The sequence below is a fragment of the Mya arenaria genome, chromosome 14 (genome assembly GCF_026914265.1).
Source record: "Mya arenaria isolate MELC-2E11 chromosome 14, ASM2691426v1".
Lineage (NCBI taxonomy): Eukaryota > Metazoa > Mollusca > Bivalvia > Myida > Myidae > Mya > Mya arenaria.
In genome coordinates, this window is record NC_069135.1 from 62,891,148 (window position 1) to 62,917,247 (window position 26,100).

Below are 26,100 nucleotides of genomic sequence, written 5' to 3' on the forward strand. Positions count from 1 at the left end.
ACCCCCTGGGTCCACTAGTGGCCATGTATTTACTACCAGGCCACTCTCAGCCATCTATAGCCAAAAGGAAATGGCATTTATGATGTCAACATTTGTTGAAACATACTGAAGCCAAGACACTTAAAATTCTTCTTTTCCAAGAGGAAGTTCAGCAAACACTTTAACACACTTCAAGCCCTCTTCATTGTTTTATCTTAATGGAGTATTGATGGAATTAACTTCACTAATCAGTTCTAAGTATCTCTTATTCCTTCTGTGAATGATTGGTTAATGGCTTCTGTCTCGTTTTGGACCATTGTAATCTTTGTCTAAGCAAAATGTATGCTGATGTTTGCATTTCTTGAAACACCACAGGTTTTTTGTTGGGTAGAGGAATAATTGGTAAGGAAGACCAATAATAGTTACTTAAAAGTTTTTGTAAAAATGACAAATATAGTTCCTGGTTTGTTAAAAGTGCATAACTTTTCCAGTTTTATAAAATTTTCTAAACTGTTCAATATCCGGACATGATTCTGCAACATGAGCAATGCAAACAAATTTCATGATTGATTTCTCTTCATAAATTTTCCCTAGAACAACTTGCCTTGTTGGAAATTCAATACTGTTTGCTTGTGACAAAACAATGATTGAGTAATGTTTAAAATCAATCGATTATGATTGATGTTGCGGATAATCAATTTCGAATTGTTTCTTATATACTGAGGCTCTTTTTTCTTGATAGAACAGCATAATTTATTTAGTATTCAGTTAAAAACATGAAGTTTATAAAAAAAATTTTTTTTAAATACACTAAGATTTAAATGCAGCTCGTTAAATTGAAACATTTTTACTAATATTCAATTAGATTACATAATCGATAATTATTAGAAATGGCTTGATTGATAATGCTTCTATATTGATCTTTCATTCCTACTGTTTGCATCCATTTTATAGTAAAGCCATACCAAATCTTTTCAGTCTGCGGGAATGGGTAAGTTTTAAGCTTAATTCCTAATCGAAAATAAAACACATTTGATATGATCAAATATCTTGCCGAATATTTTTTTTATTTTATTTTACCAAAATTACAACTACGGTACACAGTCTGCGTGGACGGATAAGTTTTAAGATTCCTAGGCTTCCTAATCGAAAATAAAGCACATTTGATATGCATTCGGAACTCCTCGGCCATTTTTTCAAAAACAACCTCGGATGTATGCCGGTACATCTGTTGAAGTAGTCCGTATTTTTTTTAATAAAAGCATTAATTAAATGTAGTGTTTAAGAGTTGTATTCATTGCTCTCAGTTTAAATTGATTGCCAGTGAAGTGTATTATTGCAAACATAATTACGATTCCCAAGAGTTAAGTCATAAATTTTAACTACTAAATAAGATTACTACGCGATCTATTTGCAGCGGACTTAAACGTACCACTTTTTAAGTATGTAAACCGTCCATATACATCCGAGGTTGTTTTTGAAAAAAAATGGCCGAGGAGCTCCGAATGATTTGATATGATCAACGATCTTGCCGAATATTAAATTACAACTACAATACACAAGTGTAAACAACATTATTCATACTTTGTTTTATTTTTCTTGGCATTTTATATCAGAAAATGATGCATTCTGTTTGATTGCCATGATCAACATTTATATACAAGTATTATTTGAACTCATCTTGCAGTGAAAATCTATCTTACAATTGAACGGACTAGGGAGGATCTGGTGTCTATAAACTACATAGAATCATTTGGAGCTCCTTGCATGGCCATTTTTATCGAAAACAACCTTGGATGTATATGGACGGTTTATGATACTCAGAAACCAGTATGTTTAAGTCCACTGCAAGTAGATCGCGTAGTAATTTAATTTAGCAGTTAAACTTACCAGTAATGTCAAAGCTCTTGGAAATTTTAATTATGTTTGCAATAAAACACTTCACTGGCAGTCAATTTAGACTAAGATCAATAAATACAAGCTAAAACTCTACATTTAATTAAAGATATTATTAAAAAATTAACAAACTACTTCTACTGATGTACCTGCATACATTCTGAGGTTGTTTTCGAAAAAAATGGCCAAGGAGTTCCGAATGACATAGGATATCACTCATTTAGTATTCGTTTTTTTCCGGGATGTTTTGTTTAAATTGCAGGTTAGCAAGATACGCTCTATATTAAGCAGAATGACGTCGAAACTATTTATCAGATAAGTGTGAGTCAAAAAAATGTTAAAATAGTGTCCCGTCTCTTAATTGATAGCTCTACAGGGTTTGTTTTCATACCCTGGCGTGACCCTTAAGCACCCTTATTTTCTATAATTTCTTTTTGATATACCGGTTATTACTTTTATATAAAAGATGATTGTCTGCATGTCAAACTAGTTGTATCTACTGCGTTGGCTAATGCTTCAAATACTATGATTTGTCTGTTATACAATAACGGAGTATCTCATCATTTTATGACATAAACATCAGTACTGTCTTTCAGGCATATGTTTTTTTTATAAGATGTTGTCATTTATTTGCATAAAAGCGTAGAATTCTCCTTTTGGTGGTTTTATCCACCCAGATATGATCTCTCAGTAAAATCAACATAACACGTATATTATAGTTTTATAACATTTTTATGGCATTTTGAATAATTGGCCTTTTTTCATCCAGTCTACGTGTTTGTTTTTTCCTATCATCCATTTTAGTTCGCCTTAGACTTACGGTCTGTAGTGGCGTATACGCGAGTACGCGGCTGAATCCACACCCATGATTCTGACATAAAAATCAGTCAAAGTTGCAGTATGCGTACTTGACTACATAATCCTAATACTGTCCATTTTCCAGTACTAAATAAAGCACCTTAAAACTCAAAAAACTTAAAAATGCACCAGATTGCACCATGCTTTTCAAAATATTCCGAGGGGGCATAATATATGCCCCTGAACCCCACAATTATGAATCCACATGAATAAAGGGCTAGCTGTACCCCTGACTAATTTTGTTAGAACCTATCTTTGGTCAATATATAAAAGCTTCATTCTGGTATAGTCTTGGCATAGTTTTAGACATTCGGCTTTAAATCGTGCCCTGTAATGCACCAGTCAATTGTAAACACGCCTTCCTCCCAGGCCCGGGGAATAGCGGAGACTGTGACTTTCATTCCAGCCAATCCCGGGTAAATTCCTAATCCTGCGGGGACAAACTGCTGGTAAAATCCCTACCAAATGCTCCCGCACCCCAGGAAACCTAGGTAAGGCCCATTCCCCACTATTTTTGAAACGAAAACAAAAACAACTGCATTCACTCGGCACTGCGGGACCACCTGAAAGGTTATACGTAATACTTACATTAAACATAAATATCAATAGTCTACTAATAAAATGGGGAAAAGCACAATTATATTATTATATTCTCGGAACAGAATTTCCAATAATATAAATGTACACTCTTTGTAACATTAACAAAAGCTGAACTCTCACACAGAATGACCGTTTTGACAACTTTTTTTGTCTGGGAATGAGCCAATTTTTGCGTAAATGTCTGGAAACCAGTGATTTAAGACTGCTGACAAGTGATCAGATCACACATTTTCATATTTTCATTGGAAAATTGATGTTTTATGGCTAAAAAGCGTTACTAACACTAGAAAAAAAAAAATTTTCCGCAGTTTTCCAAAACAATGAGATCTGTTCTTATATGACTGAATTGAAGCCAAAATAAACTGATTCTGAGACGACAAAAAATGTCAACACTGTCAATCTGTGAGAGTGCAGCTTTAACTGACCACATGTTTGTCCTTGATTAGGCCAAAAAAAAATTGGTTTGGTAAGGGTTACATCCTTGTCAAAAACAGGTAGGGTATGTAGGCATTTTATTTTTATGCCCCCCTTCAAAGAAGAGGGGTATATTGCTTTGCACATGTCGGTCGGTAGGTCAGGCGGTCAGTCGGTCGGATCCTCCGTCGGTAGACCAAAGCTTGTCTGAGTGATAACTCAACAATGCCTTGACATATGGTCATCAAACTTGACATGAAGATAGGGTCTGACCCGTAGATGACCCTTATTGATTTAAGGGGTCATTGTGTCACAGGTGAAGGTCACAGTGACCTCAAATGGTAAAAGGATTTTAAAGCTTGTCCGAGTGATGAATCAACAATGCCTAGACTTATGGTCATCAAACTTGACATGGAGGCTGGGCCTGACCAGTAGATGACCCCTATCGATTTTAGGGTTCATGGTGTCAAAGGTCAAGGTCACAGTGACCTTGAATGATGAAAGGTTGTCCGATTGGTAATTTGACAATGCCTGCACCCATGGCCCTCAATCTTGACTTGGAGGTTGGGTTTAACCAGTAGATGACCCCTATTGATTTTGGGGTTCATCGGACCCAGGGTCAAGGTCACATTGACCTTGAATGATTAAAAATTGTCCGAGTGATAACTCGACAATGCCTTCACCCATGGCCCTCAAACATAACATGGAGGTTTGCACAGTAGATGACTCCTTTTGATTTTGGGGGGTCATCGGACCAAAGGTCAAGGTCACGTTGACCTTGAATGATAAAAGGTTGTCCAAGTGATAATTTGACAATGCCTGCACCCATAGCCCTCAAACTTGACTTGTAGGTTGGGCCTGACCAGTTGATGACTCCTATTTATTTTGGAGGTCATCAGGTCAAAGGTCAAGGTCACAGTGACCTTGAAGGCAAAATCGACAATTCCTGAACCTATGGTTATCAAACTTGACATGAAGGTTGGTCCTGACAAGTAGATGACCCCTCCTGATTTTGGGTGTCATATGGCCAAAGGTCAAGGTCACAGTGACCTTGAATACGAAAAAAGTTAACAAAGCTTCTCCCAGTGATATCTCAACAAAGCCTGGACCTATGATCATCAAATATGACTAGGGGGTTGGACCGGACCTGTAGATGGCCCCTTTTAATTTAAGGGGTCATTGGGTCAAAGGTCACGGTCACAGTGACATTGAACGCAAAAAGTTTGTCTGTGTGATAACTTGACACTGCCTGCACCAATGGCCCTAAAACTTGGAGGACCATGCATATTTCATTCAATTGTCCAAATAAACCTGACAACATGGCACTCAGGGTGGGAGGCATAATGTTTTTTTTTTTGTTAGGCTTTATTTAAGAATTTTATTTTTATCATTGCGGAATGGTGTTAAAGTTATCTTCTGTATGAAGCTTTAAAGTATTTAAACTAAATATTAAAAGACACTCTAAATGACCTTTAAAACAGTAGGGTCCAAATGTATTTTTTAGGCCTTGCCGCGGGAAAACGACCATCTGATAAGCTCTGCATTTATAAATGAATTTTTGCCATAGTTGTTTGTAAAATAATATGAAAATATTTGTCTTAAACAGAAGACAAAAGACTCAGACACAGCAAAATTAGCTTTTTTGTTTGGTCCCTGTAGCCATTAGCAGTGTATTTGTTCATATTTTAATTAAAAAGGAAAGGAAAGTGACTTATACTTTGACAAAATAACACCAGAAGATATAAAATAAATATACATATATGCCATACTTCTGAGAGGCTTCCCAGGGGATTTTGGTCTGAATTACAGCGGAATTTGGTCTGAATTCAAGGGGATTTTGGTCTGAATTTTTTTTTTATATTACACCAGGGGATTTCCAGCAGCGAAATTTAGTGCAATATCTACATTTATGAAATAAGAATAAATACAGAATTACACTCTTATAACAATAGTTATTGCACTTAGTCATCATGGTCATTCATGGAATTTCACACTCATAATATTATGGATGCTTTCCTCTGTCAAGCTTGAACTATTTTACAAAAAACGACCAGGAGATAGGTCAAAGTAATCCAGTAATTAAATGTAGGCTATAACTTACAAGCCATTTGAGACATTGTTGTGAATCTTTGTGCACGCTTTCAAATTTGCAACTGTCTAAAGTAAAGTCCTAGTGAATTGGAGAAAAACAGGATCTTAATTTGCATAAATGACGGCATGGTTAGCTAGATGGACCAATATTTATTCTGTTGATTATGCATTTATTGGGCAAGAATTTCCATAAAATGAATATAATAGACGAAGTGTGTAATATTACCAGATAGCTCTTGATCAATTATATAATATTATCTATCATAATATTATCTAGAATGTGTAAAACTTTCAGATTGTCTTTTGACTTTTGTTAGTTGATTTGCAAATAGTTTTGTTGCGTTTTTCAAACCAAATCTCAGGAACAGTTGGTTATTCGGAAGCCAATCAAATTGTCTTCGTTTTTTGTCATTTTCATGCTTCGAATTATTTCACAAATCAAGAATACCAAATTTTACTGTAGTTAACCACTAGGACAGATAACAATGCAGAGGAAAAATAGTAAGAAAAAGGGTCAACACTATACAAGGGTGAGAACACATACAGCAGGCTGCAGAATCACACGACTTAAAGGAGTTCTCACATTGGTCCCCACGGGTCACAACCCATGTAAACAAACAAGTTAGTAAGGTTAATTTCTCAATTCTGACAAAACAGATATGAAAGTAAACTATGTTTTTCTCGGCGTCTACACTTGTGAACTATATAATTTAGATTTGCTGGTATTTTAATGATGCATCCCTTGGCCAAAATTTCAACTTTTAACGCAATTTTATAAAATGATGCAATGCTGAAATTTTGGCTAAGGATTGCACAATTAACATTGATGCTGATGAATATCCAAATAAGGAGCATGTGACAATCAAATAGCAAAAACAAGAAAATGATTAAGTGGTATCCGTCCTCCTTTTTTCCTATAAAATGGGGGAATAAAAATTACCAGAATACTGCATTTAAATGAATCAAATATGGATCAGAAGTCTCTGTGCACTTGAATTGTATGCAATAATACCCCCTTTTAGAGCTAATTCTGTTAAAATTACATGCTTTCCTTTCCTAACAACATAATCAAAGTGTCATTGTGCGGTTGTCAATGATCTGTTTTCCTGTTATTCAAGTTTCAGACTTTACATCAGAGATGCTAATTTCCGGAACATTTTCGCTCCATGTCTGTTGCATGATGGGAATTAATGTGGAAAGGCTTTTTTCCATTTCTTAAGGACATGACTTGTATGTCTCTAGTTTGTTCCATGGGTATGGTGTCTTTAATAGCAGATCAAATGAAAGACGTATACATTTTTTTCTCTCCAAGATCAGATCAAAGTATCTTTATTATTTTACGCTTCATATCTGGATAAGCTGGCTTTTCCAAACAGAAAACTTAACAAAATACTGTTCACATCTTTAATTCCGTCAGGGATTTGAGGGCTTTCTGTTCCATTATTTCTTTTTTATAGAGAGAATAATCTGTATTAATATTTTCACAGTTTTCGAAGAAAAAAAATCTGCAGCGCGTTTCATTAATATTTGTTGTAATTTAAATCATTTCAAATCCATAGGGATAAGCGCATTGGGTTTGGTTCATTTCCCTTACATTCCCTGATTTCAACTTTTTTCCTGGCTAAAATTCTATCTACACTGATATAAACCCAAATTACGAACATGTGACAATAAGACAGCTTGCAAGAAATAAAATGAAGGGGTATCATTCATTGTGTTTTTTTTTGTGTGTTAAAACTGACCAATGAAAATTAAAAGAATACTGCAAATGAATCAAACATGGATCAGAAGTCCCTGTGTACTTGAATTCTAAGCATGTTTTCCCCATTTAGAGCTAATTCTGTTTAAATTACATGCTTTCCTGTCCTACCAACATAATCAAAGTGTTAGTTGTGCGGTTTTCAATGATCCATTTCCCTGTGATTCACGATTCAGACTTTACCTCAGTGATGCTAATTTCTGGAAAACATTCGCTCCATGTCTGTTGTATGATGAGAATGAAATTGGAACAGCTTTTTTTTCCATTTCTTAATGACATAAATTATATGTCTCTAGTTTGTTGAGATTGGTATGGTGTCTTTAATAGCAGATTGTAGGAAACTGGTTTACACATTTCTCTCAAAGATCATATCCAAGTATCCGTATTAATTAGCTTCAACTCTGGATAAGGTGCTTTCTCGAAGCACGGCATATTAGAAAATACTGTTAACATCATTTATTGCATCCGGAGTTTGAGGGTTTACTGCGTTCCACTAATTATTTTTTCATAGAGAGAATAATCTGTATTAATGTTTTCACATTTTTTGAAACAAATCTAAATCCTGCAGCCCATTTTATTAATATTTGTTGTAATTTTAGTCATTTCAAATCCATAGGGACATCACATACGCCAGTGAATTGGTTTTGTTCATTGCCCTGGTGTTCCTTGATCTCAACTTTTTTCCTGGCTAAAATTTTACATGTATCTACACTGATGATCGAATACCCAGTTAATGAACATGTGACAATATGATAGCTAACAAGAAAGTCATGAAGTGGTATCCTTCTTCCTGATATTTGCTGTTAAAATGGGGGAATGGAAATTAACAGTATACTGCAAATGAATCAAACATGGACCAGAAGTCCCTGTGTACTTAAATTGTATGCATTTTCCCTTTTCAGAGCTATGCCGTTTAAATTACATGCTTTACTGTCCTAAACGTGTCAGTGGTGCAGTTTAAAATTATCCATTTCCATGTGATTCAGATTCAGATTTTACCTCAGTGATGCTAATTCTAGAACAATTGTCACTCCATATCTGTTGTATGATGGGAATGAAATTGAGAAGGTTTTTTTTCCTTTTTTTAGGGCATGACCTATATGTCTCTAGTTTCGTTATGGGTATGGTGTCTTTAATAGCATATTGTAGAAAAAGTGTTATACATTTATCTCCAATATCATATCAAAGTGTCCATATTAATTAAAGCTTCAAATCTTTATAAGCTGTTTCTCGAAAAACATCATTTTAGGAAATACTGTTGACATCTTTAATTGCTTCAGGGATTCTAGAGCTTTCTGTTCCACTAATTGTGTTTTATAAAAAAAAAAATCTGTATTAATGTATTCCTATTGATTGAAAAAATCCTGCAGCCCATTTCATTAAAGATATTTGTTGTAATTTAAATGATTTCAAATCTGTAGGGACATCACATACGGCAGCACGTTGGTTTTGTTCATTTCCCTGATGTTGTTTTCAATTTTGTTCCTGGATTAAATTTTATTTACACTGATGAACACCCAAATAAAGAATATGTGACAATATGATAGCTAACAAGATAAAACTGAAGTGGTACCCTTCTTCCTTTTTTTCCTATTAAAATGGGGGAATGAAATTTAACAGAATACTGCAAATGAATCAAACATGGATCAGAAGTCCCTGTGTACTTGAACTCTATGCAATTATTTCCTTTTTAGAGCTAATTCTGTTTCAGTTACATGCTTTCCTGTCCTAACAACATAATCAAAGTGTCAGTTGTGCGGTTCTTAATGACCAATTTCTCTGTGATTCAAGATTCAGACTTTACCTCACTGATTCTATATTCCGGGAACAATTCGCTCCATGTCTGTTGCATGATGGGAATGAAATTGTAAAGTCTTTTTTCGTATCTTAAGGACATGAATTATATGTCTCTAGATGGTTGACATGGGTATGGTGTCTTTAATATCAGATTGTTGGAAACATGTTGGCACATTTCTCTCCAAGATCATATCAAAGTGTTCGTATTAATTAAAGCTTTCAATCGGAATAATCTGGCTTCTCGAAGCACATCATTTTAGAAAATACTGTTTGCATCCTTAATTGCTTCAGGGATTGCGGGCTTTCTCTTGCACTAATTCTTCTTTTATAGAGAGAATAATCTGTACTAATGTTTTTACATTTTAATTTATTTTTTAAATCCTACAGGCACGTTCATTTAAGGAAAGTTTTAAACATTTCAAACCTGAAGGACTTCCAAGCCGAAGCTTGTTGATTTTGTTAATTTCCCTGATGTGGTTTTTAATTATGTTCCAGCCAAAATTTAATTTACATTGATGAATAGCAACTGATTGAAAATGTGACATAGGAGATTATTTGACTTCACACTAATATCTTCATTTAACAGGCCTCTCAGGTTTTTAGATTCAGGTTTGTCTTTGGTTAAATTGGGCGAACGGTCGTGTGGGCGGGTGTTTACTGGCAGCCATCCAGAGGATTGGTGGTATTTTCTTAGATTTAATCTTTGGTAATAAAGCAATGCTATAAGGAAGTTTGTATTAAGATTGCTTTTTGGGGTCAAAGCACAGGGTTTGTCAAATGCATTTTTTTAAATTTGGAAATGGAGTGTGGCAAATCATAAAAAGTGTTATAACTATGATACTTACTGCTGTAACCATACAGCAAATGTTGATATTTGCTCAAATATTGTGTTTGAAGACTACAATTTTCAAATGCGTTATTAATGGGTTTCAGCAATTGTTTGATGTATGATTGGTTGATTTACATTAAATATTATCACTGCATGTATTGTAAAAAATGAGGTCAAAATATCCATCACTGTTGTAAAAGTCCATGTGGCCTAGTGGTTAAGGCACGGGGTTTTCTTGATTTTACCGTTGTGGGCTTAATTTATTTACTCTTTATGATAAACAAATAATGTATAAAGAATAGATAAAATATAACTGTTCAAAGACATTAATATTGGTTAAAAAAATGGTCTATTCAATAATTAAATCTCAAAAAGACGTCTTTCTTTTCTCTCTGAGCTCTAAATAAGTATGACTTATTGAGGATTGTACAGGATATCTGTCAATGTCAACAAAATTCTTGGATGTATGAAAAATTGCCACCAATCCTCAAGTGACATTTTCTAGAAAGGCAAACGTTCCTGTGAATAAGTCAAAGAGATTATTCCTTTACTGATGGAAAATTGACTGTGCCACAAAGGGGTTAAAGCTATGAAAGAATGATTTGAATGTGAGAATGAAATGATATTCTGGGGGTCCTATTATCAAAGGACGTATATAAACATTTTGTAAGGTCAAGATTTTGGTCATATGATTTTATAAAAAAATGAATGGTAAGTTTGACTTTCAAATTCAAACAACCTTTTTCCTACTTCTTTTTTGCATTGATTTTTTTCCAAAAAATATATGGTCTATTGATAACTCCGATTCGAAAAAGGAAATTGTAAGATATGCTTTTTGATTCGAGGGACGTACTCTCCTAACTATATATAGCTATACTCCTAGATACGGTATATATAGCTGTTCTCCTAACTATATGTAGCTGATCTATTTCCTATAAGTATCTGTTCTCCTAACTGCATAGAGCTCCTCTCCTAATTTTATAGAGCTACTCTCCTAACTATATAGCAATGTTTCTTAAATATATATATCTGTTATTCTAACTACATAGAGCTCCTCTCCTAACTATATAGAGCTGCTCTCATAACTATATAGAAATTTTCTCCTAAATATATATATCTGTTATTCTAACTATATTTTGTTTTTCAACTATATAGCTGACCTCCTAACTATATTGTTGTTCTCCTTACTATATATAGCCATTCTCCTAACTATATATAGGTGGGCTCCTAGTTGATGTTCTCCTGTCGTTAATTCAAGTACAAGTAGCTAAATAACATTTGTTTTATTCTTTATGCTAAGCAAATAAAGTATAAATAATAGATAAAACAATTCAAAGACATAAATTTGGTTAAAAATGGTATCTAATCAAATCACAGAACTTTTATATGTGATTGAACGGGCCTTGGGTGTGATCTGAAATACGGTGATATAGGTGACTTATACTTTGACATAACATCATAAAATATATATAGACATGTCTGTTTTCTTGCCCAATGTGGGCCCTAGTGCTCTTAGCCCTCGGCCACACACACATCACTTTTAAAACTTATACAGGCATTGATTTCTTCTCCTGTGCCTTTCACCAATTCCCATTGTTCGAATAATTTTCCCATACTTGCCTGCAAATAGTCTTTCAGCACATTCCCGTTTTGATTAATGACTACAGCGATATTATTGTCATCATCCAGTAATCAAATGCAGGCTATAACTTACAAACCATTCGAGACATTATCGTGAAATTTTGTGCACACTTTCACATTTGCAACTGTCTAAAGTAAATTTCCAGTGAATTGGAGAAAAAAAGGATCTTAATTTGCATAAATGACGGCATGGTTAGCTAGATGGACCAATATTTATTCTGTTGATTATGCATTTGTTGGGCAAAAATTTCCATAAAATGAATATAATAGACGAAGAGTGTAATATTACCAGATAGCTCTTGATCAATTATATAATATTATCTATCATAATATTATCTAGAATGTGTAAAACTTTCAGATTGTCTTTTGACTTTTGTTAGTTGATTTGCAAATAGTTTTGTTGCGTTTTTCAAACCAAATCTCAGGAACAGCTGGTTATTTAGAAGCCAATCAAATTGGATTCGTTTTTTGTCATTTGCATGCTTCGAATTATTTCACAAATCAAGAATTCCAAATTTTACTGTAGTTAACCACTAGGACATATAACAATGCAGAGGAAAAATAGTAAGAAAAAGGGTCAACACTATACAAGGGTGAGAACACATATACCAGGCTGCAGAATCACATGACTTAAAGGGGTTCTCACATGTGTCCCCACGGGTCACAACCCATGTAAACAAACAAGTTAGTAAGGTTAATTTCTCAATTTGACAAAAAAGATATGAAAGTAAACTATGTTTTTCTCGGCTTCTACACTTGTGAACTATATAATTTAGATTTGCTGGTATTTTAATGATGCATCCCTTGCCCAAAATTTCAACTTTTAACGCAATTTTATAAAATGATGCAATGCTGAAATTTTGGCTAAGGATTGCACAATTTACATTGATGTTGATGAATATCCAAATAAGGAGCATGTGACAATCAAATAGCAAAAACAAGAAAATTATTAAGTGGTATCCGTCCTCCTTTTTTCCTATAAAATGGGGGAATAAAAATTACCAGAATTACCAGAATACTGCATTTAAATGAATCAAATATGGATCAGAAGTCTCTGTGCACTTGAATTGTATGCAATAATACCCCCTTTTAGAGCTAATTCTGTTAAAATTACATGCTTTCCTTTCCTAACAACATAATCAAAGTGTCAATTGTGCGGTTTTCAATGATCTGTTTTCCTGTTATTCCTGTTATTCAAGTTTCAGACTTTACATCAGAGATGCTAATTTCCGGAACATTTTCGCTCCATGTCTGTTGCATGATGGGAATTAATGTGGAAAGGACATGACTTGTTTGTCTCTAGTTTGTTGCATGGGTATGGTGTCTTTAATAGCAGATCAAATGAAAGACGTAAACAATTTTTTTCTCCAAGATCAGATCAAAGTGTCTTTATTATTTTACGCTTCATATCTGGATAAGCTGGCTTTTCCAAACAGAAAACTTAACAAAATACTGTTCACATCTTTAATTCCGTCAGGGATTTGAGGGCTTTCTGTCCCATTATTTCTTTTTTATAGAGAAAATAATCTGTATTAATATTTTCACATTTTTTGAAGAAAAAAAATCTGCAGCGCGTTTCATTAATATTTGTTGTAATTTAAATCATTTCAAATCCATAGGGATAAGCGCATTGGGTTTGGTTCAATTCCCTTACATTCCCTGATTTCAACTTTTTTCCTGGCTAAAATTCTATCTACACTGATATATACCCAAATTACGAACATGTGACAAAAAGACAGCTTGCAAGAAATAAAATGAAGGGGTATCATTCATTGTTTTTTTTGTGTTAAAATTGACCAATGAAAATTAAAAGAATACTGCAAATGAATCCCTGTGTACTTGAATGCTAAGCATGTTTTCCCCATTTGGAGCTAATTCTGTTTAAATTACATGCTTTCCTGTCCTACCAACATAATCAAAGTGTTAGTTGTGCGGTTTTCAATGATCCATTTCCCTGTGATTCAAGATTCAGACTTTACCTCACTGATTCTAATTTCTGGAAAACATTCGCTCCATGTCTGTTGTATGATGAGAATGAAATTGGAACAGCTTTTTTCCATTTCTTAAAGACATTAATTATATGTTTCTAGTTTTTTGAGATTGGTATGGTGTCTTTAATAGCAGATTGTTGGAAACAGGTTGACACATTTCTCTCAAAGATCATATCCAAGTATCCGTATTAATTAGCTTCAACTCTTGATAAGGTGCTTTCTCGAAGCACGGCATATTAGAAAATACTGTTAACATCATTTATTGCATCCGGAGTTTGAGGGTTTACTGCGTTCCACTAATTATTTTTTCATAGAGAGAATAATCTGTATTAATGTTTTCACATTTTTTGAAACAAATCTAAATCATGCAGCCCATTTTATTAATATTTGTTGTAATTTTAGTCATTTCAAATCCATAGGGACATCACATACGGCAGTGAATTGGTTTTGTTCATTGCCCTGGTGTTCCTTGATCTCAACTTTTTTCCTGGCTAAAATTCTACATGTATCTACACTGATGATCGAATACCCAGATAACGAACATGTGACAATATGATAGCTTACAAGATACAAATGAAGTGATATCCTTTTTCCTGATATATGCTGTTAAATGGAGGAATGAAAATTATCGGAATACTGCAAATGAATCAAACATTGATCAAAAGTCCGTGTGTACTTGAATTGTATGCAATTTCCCCATTCAGAGCTAATTCTGTTTTAATCACATGCTTTCCTGTCCTACCAACATAATCAAAGTGTCAGTTATGTGGTTTCAATGATCCATTTTCCTGTGATTCAAGATTCAGACTTTACCTTAGTGATACTAATTTTCCTGAAAAATGTCGCTCCATGTTCGTTGCAGGATAGAGGATGGGAATGAAATTGTAAAGGCTTTTTTTTATCCATTTCATAATGACATGAATTATATATCTCTAGTTTATTGTCTATAATAGCAGATCAAATGAAAGATGTCTACAAAATTTCTCTTTAAGATCATATCAAAGTGTAATTCTTAATAAAAGCTTAAAAATTGGATTAGCTGGTTTCTCGAAACACATAATTTTAGAAAATACTGTTGACATCTTAAATTGCATCAGGGATTTGAGGGCTTTCTGTTGCACAAATTCTTTTTATAGAGCGAATAGTCTGTATTAATATTTTCACATTTTTTGAGAAAAAAAATCTGCAGCCCGTTTTATTAATATTTGTTGAAATTTAAATGATTTCAAATCCATAGGGACATCACAGACAGCAGCGCGTGGGTTTTGTTCATTTCCCTGATGTTGTTTTCAATTTTGCTCCTGGCTTAAATTCCTTTTTCACTGGTGAATAACCAAATAAAGAAATTGTGACAATAAGAGAGCTTACAATGAAAAAATAAAGTGGTTTCCTTCTTTATGATCTTTGCTGTGAAAATAGGGAACGAAAATTAACCGAATATTGCAAATGAATAAAACATGGATCAGAAACCCCTGTGTACTTGAACTCTATGCATTTATTCCCTTTTCAGAGCAAATTCTGTTAAAATTACATGCTTTCCTGTCGTAACAACATACTTAAAGTGTCAGTTGTGTGGTGTTCAATGATCAATTTCCCTGTGATTCAAGGTTCAGGCTTTACCTCAGCGATGCTAATTTCCGGAAAATGATGTTGTTTTTGAACGGGGGCCCTTCAGGGCCACTTTCATAGTAGGCACATCAGATCGTTACTACAAATGATTACACGGTGATTCGGTCGAAATAATGCGCTCATTGAATGCTTGAATACACATGACATCTTTAAACTTCAACAAAACCTAATTGATGTATAGTAATGTACACTTGAACTCGTACATTTTGCATATCCATGAAAATGCAGCTGAAAAAAATCACAAAATGAAGACAACATATTTATACGCAACCGCTCGAAAACGGCGAAAAACTAAGTGTATTGTTACAGGGGTGAGTCGGTTATAAGAAGTAGTTACCATAATTGATTAATCGATTCCAAACAATTCAAAAATTTCCTTAAAAAATGAAATGATATGTAAACACTAGTTCACTGATCAATAAACAAACAAACGAAGTGAATGCTTTTTGGAAACCGTATATCGATAGAGTATATTATGCAGATTACGCCGCCTCTAGTTAGCATGATCATTTCACTTTTCGATCGTCGCCATTTTGTAAGCGCCCTGCCTAAGAGTGTGTCATGGACTTCAGCTGGATTAAGTGTGTATTGTAAGTATTTTATAATCAGATTGTTACACATGAACGGCTCTTCGTGTGCGTGGCATGACAGTTATTGAAATTGCTTCATTATTTGCACTGTATACATATTGTTCTTTGTGCAAATATCTGTGTTTTACCTGCGTTGTTTATGTGCGTGACCTACATTAATTGAGAGGCCTAAATCTAGCTAAAGAACTTCAGCGAACGCCATATCCTAACCCTACCAGAATTCGTGACATTTTTATGTCACGCTGTTATTTCACTTGCATTGTACAGACAAAATAGCTGTATCCTTAGGTTAATGAAGTAAAATGTAGTTCACAAACTCATTTTCAAAACCAAAAAATGCTTTAAAGATAGTTGATTTAGCATTTTAATAAAACCTATTACAAGCATTCCTTATCTAGGTCATAGTTGTGTTCAAATTTAATCACGTGACAAGATTTTCAGAAAATACCCATGTGACTTAGTGTTTATTTTGCTGTTATTTTTTCTATTTCGAATAATTAATAATTAACTAATAACAAATTTGGAATAAATAAATTGTTTTTACTGATCAAAAGGTATTTACATCCTTACTGCAATTGGATTCAACTAAATGAACAGTGTGAATCCGATGCTATAAATATAATCCATCGACGTCATCATGGTCATGTGATTGCATTGCATCATCACATTCAACTGATTCTGGTTGACTTTACTATGGGGGTTACGCCATAACTTTAATGTGTTGTAAACATAAAAAAAATAAATATCAACATTAAAGTTATGGAAGCCAGAACTAGCCTAAATCATGAACCTGCGTGTTTATTCTATTATTTAATTTGTTTAGATTACGATGTGAATTTGTGTAGTTCATCTAGCTTATTTTGATGTCGTATATTATGCTTTTCGTTAATTTATGCATTCGTGCCGTTCGTGACTCACACAGCTTTGTGACCTGAGGTGACCTACTACGTAGTTACATACCATGAATGTACTCAGTAGCGATGCCAAATCGATTGTAGTTATCTCCCCTTATGAATCTCATGAATTAAAATTTTTCAAGGAAGGCGAATGCTGGTACCGGTTTTATACACCCTTTAAAAGACGTATATCAACATTTGCGGAGAACCATGTGGCTATTTATAGAATAAGATGATGAAAATTCTGGGATCCAGTCAGAGTTCACTGAAAACGAAAGTGAAAATTTGATTAAACGTTTTTTTTTCTTCATGTTTTAAGGCAAGTACAAAGGATTATTTGGTTTGTATTTAAGTATGGGAGGGGTCTCTCATAGTTTTTATCACTTTTGATACGAAAAAAAACTGGACTATGAACGTTCTTAGACCATTTATAGACTTCGTCAAAATGTAAACAAAAATCCAAAATGGCTGCCGCGAAGTGAAACTACCTGGTACAGTTTTCACTTAGTCAGATGTTTGATGATTAATGCATGAAGCAGTTGCTGACAGCTTCAAAATGCAAGTACACCTTGTGTAAATAGGTGTAAACATTAAGAATGAATACATTTTATGTCTGTTCTTTAAATATTTGTTAAAAAAACATGTTTTTTTCACAAAGTTTGTGTTCGTCCCCAGTTTCGTACCGTTTTGTTCACAAATATGTTCACAGTATGTAATAAAGACGTGTTTATATAAAATAAAGCCCGAGAAAAATTCCAGATTTAGGTTACATCAGTAGTTTTCTAACTGAAATGTGATATTGGGTTCATCTTCAAGTGTTGGCTTCATCGCACCTGTCATGAGCAGCTTTTGGTCGTGGTGGATCACTTAAAAGTTGAACCCATCAATTTAAACTGGTATGCCAGGGATGTGTTAATTGAGTATGTTGTGTAGGCTATAAAGGCGTCAATGATTGTATGTTTGGGTGTTGTTGATTTATCTATTTTCCTTTCTTATGATTTTAAACAGACCCGGGAGGAACTGTAAAGAACCAGCCAGACAGCCCGCCCGCCGAGCTGCCCACCCGGCCGAGCTGTACTTTGTGGATGCCAACATGCCGACATGCTGGAATTTGTTAGTACTTCAAGATCATATAATGGAAAATTGTATCCAAACTGAAGTATAATTTGAGTAAGTTTGGGTCATATAAGCCCATTGAATTCCTTTCATGTTGTTTCTCGATCATTTCTGGTGCGGCTTTGATAATAATATTATTTTCTAATGACACTGCTGACTCGTGTAAGTCTTTGGTCTGTATTGTGCATTTATTCGCACATTTTGTTTGCTCTTTTAAGCAAACATTACATTAATTTAAAATTCTATAAGCAAATAAACAAAACTTACTGCACATTTGATGCAGAATGATATTTTATTTAGTGTGCATATGATTTTGAGCTTATGGACAAGAAAACATCTACTTCAACAATCACAGCAACACAATGAGATCCCTATTTTAAAGAAATAATGCCACCTTTCATTAATTCATTAATTCATTCCATCAATCATTCATATATATTCATTTATTTATGCAGTTTATACATTGAAAAACTTGACATTTCTTAAGGCAAAAGAAATAGAAACTGAGCCACTTTCATAAAGCTTAGAGCCTTTTCCCTTCATGCTTTAAAATAACAAACTTAATACATTATAAATGTCTTAAAACCCTAATGTATTGTTTATTTCAATAGCGAGCCTGGTTGCTGTAGCCACAGGGGAATTTTCAAGGACAAGAACCAGTGCTGGTAAAAATGTGGTCTCATGTGGTTTTCCATACCGGCATTCAGCAAGGATTTCAGAGAAAGGAATACTGTCTCCAAGTAAGAAGAAATTCTAAGCATGTCTGGTTTTAATGCTTTCAAAATGCATCTGGATACTCAAAAAGATGAGATGAACCTTTGAATTATTAAAATCTGATAGCAAAATGTCCAAAAGACTATATATTTCATAAAATTTGTCCTGAAAATCTTTCAGTTCATGAGCTTTTCTGCATATTTATCACATTTATGACCACATAAAAGGTTGTGTATGCCTCAAATGAGTGTTTACATGCCTTTTTCAAGCTTTAACAGTACTGGCAGATAGTTTTATAAGTGTAAAACATTGCTTTTGTGTCTTGCTTGCAGATCATGATGTGCCAATAAGCTCCAGTTAGCTGTGCCTTTTTCCTCCCACCGGTAGTCCTTCAATCTGAATCCAGGAGTTGCAGCTCTGAATCCAATATTTCAGGAGAATGAATATGTAAGTCAACTCTGTAGTACTTGTTTGTGTGTAAATGATCACAAGAGTGAGATTTATAGCAAATCAGGTGTAAATAAGCAACTTATAGACATTGGTGAAGTGCTGTACTCTGATTTTAATGCCAAATCTAGCCTTCAAAACAGATACTTAAAGTAAAAAAAAAGTTAAAAATGGGCATATAAATGCTATCTCTGCATTTTCTACATCATGTAGCCGCCATATACATGAAAACACTAGCAGTTGTCTTTCAGTTTTGGTGTGTTTTTTTTACAATTTCTTGTGTTGCGCCATTTGTCCCTGAAGCAAACAGTTTGGCATATAGTGGTGTTTAGACTGTTTATTAACACATTATCACTGAATTTCTTTTGTTAAACTGAACAGTTCTGTTACCTTTATATAAGTGGATAAGAAAAGCAAAATTTTGACAAGTTGAAGCATTTCAGTTTGGCTCTATGTCATTTTTAGCTCTACTGGCCAAAGGCCAAAACAGCTTATGCGATGGTAATTTGTACGTAGTATGTGCGTCTGTAAACAATTCATGTTTACACGATACAGCCTTCAGTTTTGATGGTATCTTGATGAAACCTGTACAGTATTCACATATCCATTAGAGCTCGGTTTCTTTTGAAAACCAGCCAGATCCGACCATGCTTGATTAGATATGGGCCTTGATCGTATAACAATCCTTTAAACAATTGCTCATTAACACGATACAGCCTTCAGTTTTGATTGTATCTCGATGAAACTTGTACAGTATCTACATATCCATAAGAGCTTGGTTCCTTTCGAAAACCAGCCAGATCCGCTCAGGCATGCCTAGATTATGGGCCTTGATAGTATAAAAAAATCAGTTTGTCAGTTAACAATTGTTCGTTAACATGATGCAGCTTTCAGTTTTGATTGTATCTCGATGAAACTTGTACAGTATCTACACATCCATAAGAGCTCGGTTCCTTTTGAAAACCAGCCAGATCCACTCAGCCAGTAGAGCATATGCCCTTTTGGGCCTCTTGTTAATATAAAACTCTAAGCGCAAAAGAAGTGCAAAAACCTTATTTTGCTTAGAACAAAAACTTGTAGAGTAGGCAGGTCATTTTTGTGGTGCTGTTCTGTAGACACCATTGAAAGCAACAAGGAAAATTTGACTTGGTCAGATTATTCCAATGCATAAGGAAATAATGGCTCTTCAAAGGTTTGCAGCTTACCATTTGAGGGAAATGGCTGTTTCTGCTTTTTATGAAAATACCACAGGTGCTAATACTTGTCTCAATCATTTATTGTTTAATATATCATTTCCAAACTTTCAGTATGTGTTGCATTATAGCCTGTAGATGAACTATATGAGTTTTGGAGTCTGTTCCCCCCTCTATTATGCAATGAATATTAATGACTATGTATGTGGTACATGTACTTTCAGAAAACTGAAGCCTTCAGGAAGTCAACGCCACCATGGTATTGATTTATTCAACTCTGATGTACTCAGCTGTGATGTAACATGCCTTCAAGCCACTATCCGAAGAACATTCAGACGTTCTAAATGGACCATTGCCCTGTTGCCATGGAAATCATTATGAGGAGGAGCACACAAACTGTCACTTGTTTTGGATATCAGAAGTACCACGAACTGACCATAAACTTTTCAGATGCTCTGTTTATTTCATCAGCCAATTTCGATGTAAATTTTACTGAATAATGACAAACAGTCTTACTCATAAGCATCTCTTACTCATTCGTATTCCACAACTAAACATGCTTGCAATTACACTGTGTCATCTATCATAATATAGCAATGCTGCAATGTCCACATTTTTTTGTACCAGTTGTTGCTTTATACTGAAACTTTTATTGAAAATGGTGCATAAACACTGGCAACACATCAATGTTTCGTTCATACATGTGTACATGTTCTTTCAGTGTTGATAATGTTGACATATTTCATGTACATTTACACATGTGTTTATTGCCAACCTCATCAAAACATGCATAGTTTGCTCACATACATATTTCCAAAACAGACATTTACTGAATGTATTACTACTTTACGTTGATTTTGATATGTACATTTGTTTCCATGTTCTGTCTGCATACATATGGTATTATCATATCAATTTTTTAGCTCGACTATTCGTAGAATATGGAGAGCTATACTACTCACCCAAGTGTCGGCGTCACACCTTGGTTAAGGATTTGTGTTCATTTCCATTGTGAAACTTATCCCTTGGGAACGTTCAAACATATTCTACATACATTATTTTTTATCTTACACTGTATATATATATGTTCTATATGTATATATCACGCCTAATAAAATTGAAGCCTGTCAACTCGTACGTTGTTGTAAAACATATGAACCCCACCTTTCAACTTCCCTGTGTGTTCCTATCAATTCGTTTCTGAAATTCCTGTCATCATTTGAATAAATTGCTTACTCTCTCGGGGCAACCGTTCCTCAGCGCTTTCAGCGCTTTGATTTAATTTGGTTTCTGGCTTAAATTCCATTTACACTGAAGAATACCCAAATAATGAACATGTGACAATATGATAGCTAACAAGATAAAGATGAAGTGTTTTTTTTTTTCTTTATGTTTTATGCTGTTCAAATTGGGTAATGAAAATTAACAGAATATTGCAAATGAATCAAACATGGATCAGAAGTCCTTGTGTACTTGAACTCTATGCAATTATTTCCTTTTTAGAGCTAATTCTGTTTCAGTTACATGCTTTCCTGTCCTAACAACATAATCAAAGTGTCAGTTGTGCGGCTCTCAATGACCAATTTCCCTGTGATTCAAGATTCAGACTTTGTCTCAGTGATGCTTATTTCCGGAAACAATTCGCTCCATGTGTGATGCATGATGGGAATGAAATTGTAAAGTCTTTTTTTTATATCTTAAGGGCATGAATTATATGTCTCTAGATGGTTGACGTGGGTATGGTGTCTTTAATATCAGATTGTAGGAAACGGGTTGACACATTTCTCTCCAAGATCAAATCAAAGTGTCCGTATTAATTAAAGCTTTAAATCGGAATAAGCTGGCTTCTCGAAGCACATCAATTTTGGAAATACTGTTAGCATCCTTAATTGCTTCAGGGATTGCGGGCTTTCTCTTGCACTTATTCTTCTTTTATAGAGAGAATAATATGTACTAATGTTTTTACATTTTAATTTTTTTTTTTAAATCCTATAGGCACGTTCATTTAAGGAAAGTTTGAAACATTTCAAACCCGGGACTTCCAAGCCAGAGCTTGTTTGATTTTATTAATTTCCCTGATATCTTCATTTAACGGGCCTCTATGGTTTTTAGATTCAGGTTTGTCTTTGGTTAAATTGGGCGAACGGTCGTGTGGGCGGGTGTTTACTGGCAGCCATCAAGAGGATTTGTGGTATTTTCTTAGATTTAATCTTTGCTAATGAAGCAATGCTATAAGTTTGTATTAAGATTGCTTTTTGGGTTCAAAGCACAGGGTTTGTCAAATGCATTTTTTTAATTGGGAAATGAAGTGTGGCAAATCATAATAAGTGTTATAACTTAGATACTTACTGCTGTAACCCTACAGCAAATGTTAATATTTGCTCAAATATTGCTTTGAAGACTTCAGTTTTCAAATGCGTTACTAATGTGTTTCAGCAATTGGTTAATATGCGATTGGTTGATTTACATAAAATATTATCACTGCATGTATTGTAAAAAATGAGGTCAAAATATCCATCACTGTTGTAAAAGTCCATGTGGCCTAGTGGTTAAGGCACGGGTTTTTCTTGATTTTACCGTTGTGGGTTTAATTTATTTACTCTTTGTGATAAACAAATAAAGTATAAAGAATAGAAAAAAATATAACTATTCAAAGACATAAATTTAGTTAAAAAATGGTCTATTCAATAACAAAATCTCAAGAAGACTTACGTCTTTCTTTTTCTGTCTGAACTCTAAATCAGTATGACTTATTGTGGATTGTATAGGATATCTGTAAATGTCAACAGAATTCTGGGATGTATGAAAAATTGCCACGTTTTCTAGAAAGGCAAACGTTCCTGTGAATAAGTCAAAGAGCTTATGATTTTATCAAACATTTAATGGAAAGTTTTACTTTAAAATTCAAATTTAAATAACCCTTTTTTGTTTTGAGTTTCTTTCGAAAATATATTTAGTCTATTAAATAGCTAGCCTCCTAACAACCGTATATATAGCGGTTCTCCTAACTATATATAGCTGATCTGGAAGGCAAAAACACGCCCCATTTCTTCGGCTATCCCCGGTTGACCCCCGGACCTGGGGGCCGTGGTTACAATTGACTGGTGCACTACAGGTAAGATTTTCAGCCCAAATATCCTGGAAAATTGTTAGAAAGGTTGTTTTGATCATTTCTAGCTCAAGTTTGAATATGGGTCATCTGGGATAAAAGACAACGTCACAGAGCCCAAATATAGAAAAACCTTGTTAACACTCTACAGGTAACATTTTCAGCCCAAATATCCTGGAAATTTGTCAGAAAGGTTGTTTCGATGATTTCTAGCTCAAGTTCGAATATAAAAACTAGGTCACAAAGCCCAAATATGGAAAACCTTGTTAACACTCTAGAGGTAACATTTTCAGCCCAAATTACATATGAAGGTTCTGTAGATATCATATCTAATCAAATCACAGAACCTTTATATGTGATTGAATGGGCCTTGGGTGTGATCTGAAATACGGTGATATAGGTGACTTATACTTTGACATAACATCATAATATAAATATAGATATGTCTGTTTTTTTGTCCAATGTGGGCCCTAGTGCTCTTAGCCCTCGGCCACACACACATCACTTTTAAAACTTATACAGGCATTGATTCCTTCCTCCTGTGCCTTTCACCAATTCCCATTGTTCGAATAATTTTCCTATACATGCCGGCAAATAGTCTTTTAGCACATTCCCGTTTTGATTAATGACTACAACGATATTATTGTCATCATCCAGTAATCAAATGCAGGCTATAACTTACAAACCATTTAAGACATTATCGTGAAATTTTGTGCACACTTTCACATTTGCAACTGTCTAAAGTAAATTTCCAGTGAATTGGAGAAAAAAAGGATCTTAATTTGCATAAATGACGGCATGGTTAGCTAGATGGACCAATATTTATTCTGTTGATTATGCATTTGTTGGGCAAGAATTTCCATAAAATGAAAATAATAGATAAAGTGTGTAATATTACCAGATAGCTCTTGATCAATAACATAATGTCATCTATCATAATCTTATCCAGAATGTGTAAAACTTTCAGATTGTCTTTTGACTTTTTTTAGTTGGTTTGCAAATAGTTCTGTTGCGTTTTTCAAACAAAATCTCAGGAACAGTTTGTTAATCGGAAGCCAATAGAATTAGATTTGTTTTGTTTTTTGTCATTAACATGCTTCGAATTGGTGTCACAAATCAAAAATACCAAATTTTACTGTAGATAAACCACTAGGACAAGAAACAATGCATGCACATGAAAAATAGTAAGAAAAAGGGTAAACATTATACCAGGTGAGAAATCATATACCAGGCTTAAGAATCACATAACGTAAAGGGGTTCTCACATTCGTCCCTACAGATCACAACCCATGTAAACAAACAAGTTAGTCAGAGGTTAATTTTTAAATAACTGTTTTGAAAAAAAGATATGAAAGTATTTCTTATTCTTAATTGACTGTGCTATTTTCTGCTTCTATACGTGTGAAATATATAATTTAGATTTGCTGGTATTTTAATGATGCAATTCTTGGCCAAAATTTCAACTTGACTAACTTTTTTAGAATGATGAGAAGAAAGAAATGAAGTGGTATCCGTCCTCCTGTATTTTTTCCTATGTCAATTTCCCTTATGTTGTTTTTAATTTTGTTTCTGGCTTAAATTCTATCTAAACTGATGAATACCCAAATAACGAACATGTGACAATAAGAGAGCTAACAAGAAAAAAATGAAGTGGTTTCCTTCTTCCTGATATTTGACATAAAATGGAGGGGTGATAATTAACACAGTATTGCAAATGAATCAAACATGGATCAGAAGTCCCTGTGCACTTGAATTCTATGCATCCCCCTTTCAGAGTTTATTCTGTTAAAATTACATGCTTTCCTGTCCAAGCAACATAATCAAAGTGTCAGTTGTGCGGTTTTCAATGATACATTTCTCTTTGATTCAAGATTCAGACTTTACCACAGCGATGCTTATTTCCGGAAAACTCGCACCATTTCTGTTGCATGATGGGAATGAAATTGGAAAGGCCTTTTTTCATGAATTAAGGGCTTGAATTACATGTCTCTAGTTTGTTGACATGAGTATGGTGTCTTTAATAGCAGATTGAAGGAAAACGGTTTACGAATTTCTCTCCAAGATCATATCAAAGTGTCCGTATTAATTAAAGCTTCAAATCTGGATAAGCTGGCCTTTCGAAACACGCAGTAACGCAGTTGAAAATTGTAGTCTTCAAAGACAATATTTGAGCAAATATCAGCATTTGCTGTAGGGTTCCAGCAGTAAGTATCTTAGTTATAATATTTCTTATGATTTGCCACACTTTATTTCCCAATTAAGAAACAGTGCAGTTAACAAACCATGTGTGATCTCCCTGTAACCTTTAAATTTGGACCCCAAAAAGCAATCTTAAGGTTTGCATAAACTTCCTTATAACAAGCTTCATTACCAAAGATTAATTCTAAGGAGAAATCACCGATCCTCTTGATGCCTGCCAGTAAACACCCGCCCACACGCCCGTTCGCCCGATTTAACCAAAGACAAACCTGAATCTAAAAACCTGAGAGGCCTGTTAAATGAAGATATTAGTGTGAATTCAAATAATCTCCTATGTCACATTTTCAATCAG

General features: G+C 34.3%; 1 protein-coding gene and 1 long non-coding RNA gene across 2 annotated transcripts in view; both read left to right on the forward strand.

Moving 5' to 3' along the window:
* LOC128218052 (proton myo-inositol cotransporter-like) overlaps positions 1-26,100 on the forward strand; it is a 93,789-nt gene that overhangs the window by 8,444 nt on the left and 59,245 nt on the right. The window lies entirely within an intron of this gene.
* On the forward strand, positions 18,007-21,279 carry LOC128218053 (uncharacterized). Its single transcript, XR_008258308.1, has 4 exons — positions 18,007-18,140; positions 18,698-18,826; positions 19,133-19,247; positions 20,665-21,279. It is a non-coding gene; the product is annotated as an uncharacterized LOC128218053 (long non-coding RNA).